Here is a 13462-nt window from a genome sequence, read left to right on the forward strand (position 1 = left end):
GTGAAGCACAAAGCCAGCTGGAGGGCAGACTGCTAGCTCTGCAGGAAAGGGGACTGGCGTGCTGCAGCACCAGCTGACGCCACCTCTTACCACACTGCCTCTGCTGCTGTTGCTCAACCACACTGGAAGCTATGAAAGATGACAAAGAATGGAAAAGGAAGAATTAGCTGGAGCAACTGTTTGATATTCTTCAGAGGTAAAAGGCACGGACTAGCAGGCTGACTCAGTAGCCCACAGGTAAAATCTCTGACTATCACTTGACTGTTTCCATCAGTAATTTTAGTAGAACAAAGCTGTCTGGAGTAGGCTTTCATACAATGGAATAATTTTTAGTATTTTTTCCTTCATGTCAACCATATTTAGCCTTCCAAATATTCTGTATCAGTCCTCAAGTTTTATCTTCATCCCTTTCTGAGCTGTTTAGAGAAGCATGCCAGTCTGCCTCAGTTTAATATAACATCTAAATAAACCTTATGCGTAAAACAAATGCCTTTCCTTTTTCTGTATTTGACTTAAACAGAATTTTAGTCTGCTACACATTCTTCCTGGTCAGCCGTCTTTATGTTTGCCCAAACTAGATGCATGAATAGTGTTTTGTGCTTTTCAGGCAGTTCTTCAAGGACAGCAATTTTTTTCTAACAATTTAATGTCACTGAGGTGTTTGCTATTGACTGGATGCTATTTCCTTTTTACAATTCTGACACATTTCTGCAGACCAGAGAAGACTTATGTTAAGTTGTCCCTCTATAAAGGTCTGTGCAGCTCTCACTATTATCTTCAGCAGCTGTCACTATATCTCACTATATCTGTGCAGCTCTCACTATTATCTTCAGAAACACAAAAGGTTCCCAACAATATTTTCTTACATCTCTACCCTGAAGCTGTTAAAATTGGATTGTCTAGCATTTTGTTTTTAACTTATACTCCCAGCTACAAGTAAATCATATTTCAGAACACTAGAATTGAACACCGGAATTATATATGCTTTCACTTCTTAATTACATGAGTCTCAAAGGGAAAAATAAAATATTTTGATCCCAAAGATTGATGTACATGTATAATAGGTATGAAAGCTTGAAAGCATCAGCCATTACAAGTCACATACATTTTGGAAAGGAGTATTCAGTAATGTAACTAAACACAAACACACCTCCCTTAGCCTGGGTATCACCTAAGAGAAGGAAAGCAGGGGCTGCCTGCTGCTGGAGGTTCACCTCTGCCAGCCCAGAGTCTCGATGAAGCACATGCTAAGCAAAGAGGTCTGACTCCAACACATCCTTTTTATTTTCCTGTTCTTTAAACCTCTGGTCAGCCATCCAAAACAAGAGCTGGGGCTATGACAGTGTCCTGTGACAAAACCACAGCAGAGTTTGACAAGGACAAACAACCGACGGGTTGCATGATGTGGAGTTTTTTGTTTGCTTGCTAGTTTGTTTTATGACCAGTCACTCACAACTTCTAACTGTTCATGCAGCATTTCAATGCATACAAGTTTTGGTTCCAGGCCATCATCATCATAAAAAATCCTGGGAGATGCAATTCCTGCTTTTAGCCATCCTAACTTAGAGTCATAGACAAGCTGAGGTTGAAAGGAACCTCTTCATGTCATCTGGCTCAACTTTCTGTCTTGTAGATCTGCACCTGAACTGAGTTCAGCAAAAGTCCAGCTTCAGAGAAAGCACAAATTTGATATTCTTCTAAGCCAATGATCTTGAGCTACTAAGAATGATTTTTTTATTTTTTTTTTTTGTCATGAAAGAAATGATTTACCTTTGATTCCCAGTGCTTTGTGCTTTGTATATTGCTTTATCTGTGACTACTATGTTCCTGAGTTTCAAGAAATTTCTGTATTTCTTAAACTAATCTTAGTCCTAAATAGTTTTGAATTTGACCATGAGCCAGAATTTCATGGTGAATTGCACACAAATCAACAATACATGTCATTACACAAATAATTTAAGCCACAATGTCCCTCTTTTTGTCTGAAGAAGAAAGCACAGTCATAAAACAGAGTTTAGTTCAACACGGATTATTCTCAGTAATATTATAATTATTTACAATAATATTCATGGTAAGCTTAATAGAATTTTCCTTACATGTGAATGAACAGTCACTCCAGCAACAACCACAACTTATATAAAACCTCTCTCTTGCACATATATTTAAGGATTATTTATATTACCAAGTTAAAGAGCCATAACAAATTAGAATCTTTCTCAGTAGGATTTTAAGTGAACACCATTTAAATTAAAAGACACTAAAAAAAAAGTTCATCACAGTTTTATTCGAATTATACTTTGAAATTCTTCTGACAAAAGAGACATTCTAGCTTTATGGGAATCAGTAATACAAACTTTCTCTTTGGAATGTGTTTTAGTAACCTATGAATAAAAAAAATGTGCAACTATGGTTGTGAGACTTTACAGGAAGTGTAAGATATTTTCACATCAATCTCAAGCTGCTTAAAAAACAGTTTCAGTGAAGAAAAAAAAAAAAAAAAAAAAAAAAAAAAAAAAGATTTGGTTAGATATAGTCCATTAGAAACACTGGGGTTTAGTATTTTTTAATCCCAAACACACAAAATGTCTATTTAGATATTCTTCAACAAAAATATATTTTAATTTGAAAAATGGGAAGTGCTAAAAATATTTTCAGTTTTAATATCATAAAAAATGTAGTTTTCACAAACTGCTATCTTTGACAAAAAATATCCATCTATGCATGCATTATTCTCCATTGGATCCCCACCATGCTGAAGCAGGAATCTTAATAAAGGAAAATGTGCTTCATTATACATTTTGCCAGGAGATAAGCAAGCTAGTACAGCCTGCTGCCATGTATACTTTGTTTCTGCAGGAACTTCATTTGTTTATTTTACGATACGATTAGTTTTTACTAATTTTAAAGTGAAAGATTTTTCCATAAAGCTGTAAGGATAATAAACCAACATCTCTGAGCTTTTTTTTTTTTTGGCATTCATGGTGCATTTTGAAATAGTATTATTGTCTAGAGACTTTTATAACCTTTAAAACACTGTAGAAACAATCAAACATGTCTTTCTTAAAATAAAATATTTCTTGCTACATTCAGCTGCAAGACTGCTGATGTCTCAATTTTCAAGACCATGAGTTTTGCTTTAAGCAATAATTAAAACCAAAACCAAAAATGAGAGAGCCTATGCTTGCTGATTGCTGCTTTCTATCTCATTTGTTCCCCTTTTGCTTTCCCAATTGTTTAAGGCTATTTTACAGGAAACTAGAAGCAGTTGATCTGTAGCAGCACAGTATGGTCCACTCACGTCACTGAAATGGGGTCATGAAAACACTCCTACAGGAGTGCATGTACAAGTGTGTACCCGTGTCCTCCTGAGCACTTCAGCCATGTCTACATATGGTAATACGCTACAAAAGAAAATCTAAAAGCTTTCTTTTAAATTAGATGCATACCCAACAGTAAGACTCTGTAAAATACTAATAATGAAAAGGCTTATTGTTATGAAATAATAAGTAACTGTAATTTGGTCCTGAAAGATGACTTCATGTTAAATATAAAGAAATACTTAACTTTTAAAAATATTCATGTAGCCTGGATCAAAGGTTGTTCCTTCCTTCTCTCAAACTAAACATAAAAAAGTTAAGTCCTGGCTCTACAGAAATCAGCAGGAACAATTTTGCTACTACTGATTTCATAGGATTTTATAGTAAACAGCCTAACACATAGGCCTCTGCTACCAAAATCAGGAAAGCAAAAAAGCCAAAAACCCCACCCTGCTGCCCTTCCCTCCTGGTAGATCCCAGCAGCTCAGCTGGGACAGTGCCGCTCCTGTGACACCACTGAAAGCTAACAGTTTTTCCCCCCCAAAATTCCCATTCACCTGTTTGGGCTACTTCTGATGAAAACCTTTGTGGTTTTTCCTCCTCCCACAGAACTCCATGGCAGAGCTCACGGGAGGGTGGCAGCAGCAGAGCCCAGCCCCTCAGCAGAGCGTCCACGCATCTCAACTCGGTGTGAGCGCTGCTGGGGACAGCTGGTACCCACAGATCCCACTAGGGTCAGGTTAAAGAGATGCATGGCAAGTTGTTACAAAGGTGGTTTGTTTTAAGCTTGCATGGAAAGCAAGCTGTAAATGCTAGCCTACATTCTGTAGACTTGAGAAAATGGGTTACATAGGATGTAAATGCATTTTCAATTAAACAATTTTTAATGGAAAAAATAAAAAAGAAAAAAAAAAAAGATGCTTTGTGAGCACATACTTGTTATTTAGCTTACCTTATTTAACTTACACTGCATGCAGTTTTAAAAATTACTCCAACCTAAGCACTCTGGAAACACCTCTTCTTGTCAAGTCGTAGCTCAAGAATATATTGCCAGAAATTCATGAGGTTATTTCTTTATGAATCTCGCAGGGAGAAGATGAGAACCAGACCCTGAGCTGCCCTCGCTGCTTTCTCATTTCCTGGTCGTGTGCTAGAGCGCGGGCAGATCCCTTCACCCGTGACTAAGGGGGCCTTCACGGGACGTGGCATTCTCAGTGCCTTCGGGATCCTAACAGCACGCCTCCTGTTTCCTAACATATTGTATGCCATTATCCCTTCTCATAATAAGAGGCTTTGGATTTACCTACTGACACATAAAATTGCAGGCATTTGATACAACCTACATGAAGCATTAAGCACCACTGAACATTCCTACTTGTTGTTGAGACAGAAGCTTGTTGAGATCTAAATGGGGTTTCTTTGTAACCAGGCTCAGCAGGACATTACTGCGGTGCTGCCTCACTACCCTAAAAGTGATTTAAAATAGGAAGTCAGAGACTGAGATTCCTTGTGGTCCAGCAGGGACTGGAAACATATTTGCAAAGCATACTCTAATATGGCAGTGGACTAGAATGTTTATTTAAGGGATTTCTTTGTTTCGGGTACAGAAACTGAGTATCTCAAAATACGTGGTTCAGTCTTGGCTTTTCAAACTATGGATCAAAAAGTTACGTGCAGAACAAGTGGCTGATAATCCAGTGTTGAATTCAGGAGCAGCTTAAGAAAAAGGTTGTTTTTGATCAAGGCATGGGAATCAGCATCCCAGGTCTGATAAACAGACCCTAAGGACTGACTACCCTACATAGCATTAAGCATTTGATATTTTTTAACATCTTGTCAGATTAGGTCCTGAGTTGATACACTGCCTAATGATAAGAAATTAAACTTTGTATATTTAAGAGAGTATTTTTCATTTACGTGACTACCAGCCACCTAGAAATCTCCTTAGGGGAAGTCTGTAAGAAGAAAATTAAGGTATTAAGACTGCCAAAACCTAGACATTGTCAAAGTAACGTAATGAGGTGTATTCCACAGATCCATATGGTGGAAAACATTAATCCTCTACTGTCATTCCTTTAAAAAGGATCAGCTTTTCTCTGTGAAGCCTGACGCATCACACTTACAGCCTCTAAGTTCCTTTGCCAGATCCCCGTTGTGTGGTACAGGCACGCTGTGGATATTCCTCCCTGGGCTCACAGACCTTGGATGGAAGTCCTCAGCCTCCTGGGGTTGTGTCCAGCACCCCAGAACGATAAAACAGCATTGTAAGGAATGCTATCACAAGGTGAGGTAATGTATTTACCACAGCCGGAAGGAAAGCATTCCTGTTTGTGTCTGAAGTATAGTGGAAACATCACCATTTGTGTAAGGGAAAATTATCTCAGGCAAGTGCTGCTGGGGTGAGGCAGACCCCCACACACCGGGGTCCAGCCCTTGCCTGCTGGAGCAGCGTGCTCCTGCACCACCCCACGGGACTTCTGCAGCAACGCCAGAGGAACTGGCAAGAACCTGCTCTCATGGAGAAGTTCTTGACCATGACAGAGGGAGGCCAGTGAGTGGATTTGATTGCGACTGCCTTGCTTGGTGGGTTGCTCAGTGGCAATTTATAGCATCTGTGGTCTGCTGGAGCTCAGAGCTTGCAGAGCGTGCTTGGGGCTAGGCTGTGAGTAAGACAGAGGGTGTGGGGGAGGCTTCCTGCCTTCGAACACAGCTGATGGGCTGTGGAGCCAAAAGGGTGGGGGAACGGGCGAGGGAGGGCTGAGCTAGGCACAAGTCCAGGAATTGGAGAAGTTGGAGAAAGAATTAGCGGTAAACAGAAGTGTTGGTTGGACCTTTTCCCTTTTTTCTTTTCAGTATAAAAATGGGAGACAATGGGGAGAAACCATGATTATTTACTGAGGTGGTCATGGAATACAGCTCTGTCAATGGAGGAGAAAACATCACCAGATGAATGTAGAAGCTGTGGGACATACATTAGCCATGAAAGGATACCTAGTAGAAGTTATTTATGTGTGAAATGAGCTCAGACAGATCTCACAAAGGACATATCAGATGATTAAAATGTGTCTAGAAAATAAATGACAGAAGAGTTAAGATAGGACAGAGGAGGGGATGAAGATGCTGCACAAAAACCTCAGGAACTGCAGGTCTGTCTTAGGAGGAGAGGTCATCTACAAAAACATAGCCACAAGGAAAAAGTAGGACTAATACTGACCGTGAACAGATTACGTATTAAAATCAAAAGTTAAGATAAAACAAATAAGCAAACTTATAATAAGCAAATGTCTGTAATTACATACTTCATTAGGTCATTTTTTTAAGAATTGAAAGGGAGTGAGTGAGTGAACTCAGCAGGTAAGGAAGCCGCATGTGAAAGAAATGCCACATTTATTATATTCTAGTCTAAGTGTCAAAAAAATATTTCTAAATTTTCTTCCCCAAAAGTGAGGAGAAAGCTGCCAAAGAGAGCTCCAGAGCCTGGCTAACCAGCACAGAGATGGGTACATAGTAGAAAGGCTAGAGCTCTGCAGAAAGAGCTGTGATTGTGGTTCCAGAGGCACGGGTGTTCTCTAGGTAGATGTCAGTCACCAGGCTCTGTCCATTTTCTTAACAGTCCTAGTCCAGCACCAGTGCTGACGAGCTGTAGCTGTGATGTGTTTTTATACGCACTGCCTGGGAATTTTCCAATGGGCCATCCACGTGGTAACACACGGACAAATCTGTTTTCTCAGAGATGCTGGGAGACACTAGGATAGACTAAGACTTTTCAGAAAAGTTATATTCTGTCTAGAAAAGTTATTTTTCTGTCTAGTTTAAAAACAAGCTGTCTAATACAGCTTGCACAATACGTATTACAATGCACATTATACTAATGTGTATCCTACCACCCTGAAACATCAAGCTGCCATTGTTTTCAGTAGCTTGCATAAGATCACCATCTTTGTACACATACACAATGCACAACTAATAGGCAAAATACATTTTTACTGTAAAAACAGTGAAGATCTGGCTGCTTATTTTACATGTTCATCCTATATTTTATTTAAATGCTGGAATGAAAGCTTACAATGAAATAGTCTTTACATGAACCTGGAAAATATCAATCTTTCAAGTACATTTTCTTCTACAAAATGCATTATCATGGAGCTGGGGCCCAATCCTGCTGCAGTCAGTGACAAATTTTCCATTTGGATCTTAGTATCACATTAGAATACTTTGGGTGCAATCATTTTATTTCTACTGGCAGACATGTCTGTTTTATATAACATTAAAAATAAAGCTGCCAGAAAGCATACTGATTAGAAAAGGCAAAAATGAACAGCAGCCATTATATCCAAACCAAGACAACAAAACAAAAAACTCATGCCTCTCTGCATGATGCAAGCGAAAAGGAAGAAATCAACATTTCTCCCCCCCATCCCTCATTTGTTGGTCTCCAGTACAGCTATACCTAAAGGAGAATCAGAGCAATGAAATGCAACAGAAATATTCTGTTGTTTTACTTGTCTTTCTAGAATTGCACTGCAAAAACAGAATTATCTGCCTTGGTGTGATAAAATCCATAAATATAATTACCACATGTTGTTAGTTCTTCCAGGACTTCTTCAGCATTGTCTAGTTTATGAGATTCCTGATTCACATGACTGAGGAAAAAAAAATATATATATATATATTTTTTTTTTTCAAAGGACAGAGGACAGAGCTTTCCCCAATTCTGTTTCTGTTAACTTTGATGAGGAGAATTCTGAACATCCTACACCCAGCGTAAAAGCACACCTGTGCTTCCTGAGAGTACGCCAGAGGTGCTTTGGTCACTGTATTTCCTACAGAACGTTGGCAGTGTAACTGAGAAGAACAAACAGAGGTTTTTAAAAGGGGGGCGGAGGGAGGGGAATCCCTGCAGATGTTGAAATTGCAATATGTGGACAACCTCATATTAAAACCAAAAACTGAATATCAACCAAGACACATTTTTTGATTAAGTGTGGTTGGAGATATACAGCCTTATTCTGGCTTGATAGCTAATTACATTCTCCAAACAGTCTAATAAAACAAAGCATGCAGCCAAATGGGGTCTCTAATTAGCAAGCAGTCATTGGCTTCCTATACTCCCTCGAACAAAAACAAAAAAGAAAACCCAGCAATGCTGCCCTGCAATACTAGTACAAAGAGGAAAATTGTATTGAATTGTAAAGCTATTTTACCTGTTTTTCTGCAATTAAAAAAAAAAAAAAAAAAAAAAAGAGAGAGCGAGAGAAGAAGAAAAATAGAGGAACCCACATGTCCTTTCTATCTCCAGAGAGCAGCTGGCATCCTAGCACTTCAGGTGCCATATTGCATGATGTGAAATGACATGAAACCAATTTATGTCACCTAAATGACTTGCCATTGACAGTGTGTATCGGAAAGCACGTATTTATAGCTGGGACAAGTACATTCAGATTAATTAGCAGCTTTCTCCCCAAATGAAAAAGCAGCAGCATTTCAGACAGTCCATGTTATTTGTGAACTTCCAGGAAGACTGAATGTAACAGCACTGTGAGAACAAAAGATTCGCTTAAAAAAAGAAGGTGTTGAGAGGACCAACATAAGGAATTAAAATTTTTAGAGCAGGTTTGGAAGTTACAAAGAGGAATCTCTCACTTTCTCAAATATACTGAGAAATGATCTAACTCACCCATCTCCTAGCAAACATTTTATGTATTCTTAAAGACGAAGCTTTTAATAAAATAAAAATAAATAAGTAGTTAGACAAAGGACCAGTGCTATAACAAAAATGTGTATTATTGTTGGTTGTGCTATTTCTGTAAGCATTTCTTTGTTTCAGCCTTTTAACTTACAGTTCCCACCCTTCTTGGTTCAGCTAATGATGTCATGTTGAATAATTCTGATCTATTTATTAATTCTGAATCAACAAACTGTAGTCAAACTGATACGAAAGATCCCATGAACAGTCTTATGTATAAGCATACCTTTCATAGGCATGTCTTTAGCTTGTGAAAGAGGCTGACAAATGAAGCTCAGGGGGGAGTTCTGCAACCAAAATGAAGCACGAGTCCAATGTTAAGGAATACGAGGTGACAGATGGTATGCTTCCTATTCTAACTTTACTTCTAATTTGTTGGAAATTATGAAAAAATAAAAGAGGTGCCATGAGCCAAGCAAACCAGATTTAAAAAAAAAAAAAAGAAAACTTTTAAATTAGATGTGTCAAAATGCATTTGTTCTTTTTTAAAAGCTGCAGACTGTTTCTTCTCCCTAAATCAGCTTTGAGAAATAATTGTAAATTTTACGAGCCTCTCAGTGTCAGAAGATACACTTTTTCTTCTCCCATCAATCTTCCTCTACAAAATTATTTCTATAAGCACCAGCCCGTCTCCGTGATGAGTTAGCAGTATGGGAGCTCTCATTCTTCCCAGCGCTGTCCCGTGAAAGCAGCAGCTGCACGAAGCGGGGCGCTCTGCCCACAGGCGCTTGTACCAAGCCACCACCCAGGGCATGTAGGTAGTCAACAAGATGATGAGTATTGAAGAAACAGAAGAGTTTGGCCACTGAAAAACAGAGGACCTTGATGGTTTCTGTACACTGAAAACAGTTTAAGCAATGCTATTATTTTCTTCTAAAGGACATGCTCCAGCTGAAGCAGAGCATCCCACATGCACATCCTGCAGCCAATAGTGCTTGTGCCAGAGCGGGCTGGGTGGCAAGCCGGGCACCTGCCTGCAGGGAAAGTGCCCGTTCACCAGTGCTGGCAGAAAACACTATTTGTACACTGAAATTTCTACCTTGGGTGAACTCTTCACAGATATATCCAGGCTGCAAATTGCTCATGCTAGGCCACTCATGGAGACGCAGAGCTCATGCAGCAGCTTTGAGCAGTTCATCTGCAGAAAAACAATACAGCAATTTAAGTTTCTTTTGGGACTGAAAACTACCTCCTTGTTTGATTAACAGACCTCTAGCTATACAGAATGGGTCAAAAGAACAGGTCTGGGCTCTAAATGAGGAGGAGTCCATTCCAAAACCATCTTCTTCCAAGGCACAGCACTGTGGAGGCTGGAGCTGAGCAGCTGGCGGCACGGGACTCGCATATTTTCAGAGCTGTAACCTAAATTACGTCTCCAAACTACCCTGTTCATTATTGCCTTTCTGTGCTCGTTACTTGCATTGCTCGATAATTACAGGTCGTGTATCATTACCAGAATTCATCAGCAGCGGTCTGCTGCTGCCTGTATTGGGGCCTATAGCTCCAGCATCTATTAACCCTTCCATCCCTGCCGCCAGCTTGGTGGACTGCCAGCCGTTACTCGTCGTCAGGCAATACACATAAAACTGAATTGGCCATTTTGTTTATTTGCCTCCTCACCAGCTGTATTAAAGCAGTTTATAGAATAATTTTTAAAGAGAGACAAAACATTATGTATTCTGCATTCTGTATTTAACACACAATGCCTGTTCTTATTTTTGAATAAAGGAGATGATCAATCATGATCAGTATTCTTTGAAAACTACTCCAAGAAATAAATTTTAAGAAGTCTTTCCAATTATCTTTTTTCGTTGATTCTGTTTCATCAGAAGAAAAAGATTTCCTTCAGAGAAGAGAAAGAAAAGAGTCTTTGTTGCATTTTTTTTTTTTTTTTAACTATACATTTGTTGTAATATACGTGAGCAACAAACAATTTGAAAATCATGAAGAATTCTGGCACCCATCCACTAACTGCGGTTCTCTCTGAACTCACACTCACCAGAGAACAGGGATGTAGATTAATGAACATAGCAGCAGTTACCTGCTATCATTACATGTACAACAGGTTTTTGCACAGGAACTTTATTAAAAAAATAATTTCAGCTTTTGAGATGAATTCTGTCACATCTACATGAATATTTCATAGTATTTAACCAAAGCCCCAAAAGAAAAGAAATGAAAACAAATAGACAAGATCCATTTCTTGTGCAATTAGGCTGGAACTTATGGTGCTAGAAAGAATGATCTAATATTTTTAACTGGAGGGTATTGAGTTTGTGTTAACAGTTCTCCATCACGAATCATTACACCCATGAAATAAAGTTGCACACACATCTAAAGTTCAAATATTACTCATCTGGTAAAAATAACAGCTCTAATTGGAAGTTAGTTAAAATCAATAGGTTTAAGACTGAAAACAACTATGTAAAGAGAAATTAAACCCCATGACAGTCTGACCAACTTCTAATTGGGATTCTGTGGTTGAACAGCTTCACAGCTTACATTGTGAAGAAGTTGATCAGTATAGATCAATCTTTGTGTTGGGCTTCTCACTCACATCATTGTAACTGGAATGTACAATGGCCGCAAAGGGGAGGGGCTATAGGAGAACAGGGAGAGACAGTTTCTGGATGTATTTAAATATAAAAATTCTTTCTTCTGTTCATGCCCAGTGAAAAACAGAAATGATGGAAGTCAGAAAAACTCCTATCTGTATCAACATAGGCAGGTTCTTCCCCTTTCTGCAGACAATCTAGTGACCCAAAGAACACATTCACAGAATTCCCAGGGCTGGGACTGTCCATCCAGCTAGAGACAACGTGGACACTCTTTTGGATAAAAAGATTTTTCACTCACCATGAAGAGAACTGTAGGTCATGTTACAGTGAGAATGAGGCAAGAGAGTGGTTTGGGCAATACAACATGTGTTTTCTATTTGTTTCATTTCAGGGATTTGTGAGATATCTTTGCATAAAATATACAAATCACTGTGTAAGACACAGATATTTAAGATTTTCTTTATTAGTTCATTTTAAGAGAATATATTTAAAATGCTGTTACCAATAGTGATATAAAGATTTCAGCTTTAAGACAGCTGTTCTGAGATGGAACTGGAAGCAACGCAGCCTTTCACTTGCATGGAAATATCATAAACGATTCTTTTCTTAAGCAAGAAGCCACTAATGTGAAAAAGACAAAGTATTAAATGTTGCTTAAAGTTGCATAAGTTCCTTATCCAAGGAATTCTGTGGGGTTCCATGGTGTCACACCCCACAGGTTTCCCGGAAGTTTTCAGGCCAGTACCATCCATTTAAAAGTTACCAAGCCTAGGAAAAAAGAAGTTGTTCACAGCAGTACTTACTGAGGTGCTGTCTGGTGTGTTCCTGGATCATCAAAATGCTCAGCTGTAGTGCTGGTTTCCTTCCACCCCCGGCAGGCTAATGGAAAGTTAAGCAATAACGTCAGGAGGAGCAAAGCTTCACTAGCACAGAAATATTTGAAAGCCAAGTGTAAGACGGGCCCTAAGACAGACACAGCCTGCTCACCTGGGACTGCAGATGAGGATGCATCCCAGCCCAACAGCCCACTGAGCAGTGGACAAGTACTTCAAGCTTTGTAAGAATGTGTATATAAAGTTTTGGCATTGTTTGCATGATGATGTATACTTCTAAGAGCCAGGAACATAACCATAAATCCTTTGTCTCATTTTCAATAACAGCCTTTCAAACTCTTCACTCAGGATGAAAAAAAAAATAAATAAATAATACAAATACGTCATCTCCAGCCCAAATATGGAGAGAAGCCTGCTGGAGAAATTTGCACTCTGTTGTTATATTTGGAGAGTACTTTTGCATGAGATGGCAGCGGGACCTGGAAAATAATTGCCCGGTCCTGGTTCGCTGATATTTGATCATTTTCTGCTTGGAAAGACGAGCAAAAAAATGCTCCCTCCCGACATTCAATTAAGAGAGCCATTTGGTGTCAAAGAGCTGAGGGAATTTAGTGGGACCAGTTATTGCTTCTTTATGCATAATCCGGAATTTGCTGCTCTAATGAGCCTTTCTCTATTTCCTTAGTGATTGTCACTCATCTTGGTGAAAATGACTTGGCCTGACAAATCCTGTTAAGCCTCAGAAATTAAATGAGATCTGAAAATGCTTGAGTACACATCCATAGTTTCACATACTGTTCTGATCAGCACTGTTAGTTAAGCAAACTTGGAGGAAAGCCAATAAACCTAGAGCTATCAAACAGGATCGCCAGAAGCAATTAACTGGGGCTGAGAATAACTGGTGCTCCCCACTCCTTAGGATCAAGCCCAAAAGAGAGAGAATAGAAACAATTAGCAAAGATCTGAGATAATTACTTGGATCCATCCAGGTCTGTTCTGCGTGGAATA

The sequence above is a fragment of the Netta rufina genome (assembly GCF_964035555.1).
Source record: "Netta rufina genome assembly, chromosome: 9".
Classification (NCBI taxonomy): domain Eukaryota; kingdom Metazoa; phylum Chordata; class Aves; order Anseriformes; family Anatidae; genus Netta; species Netta rufina.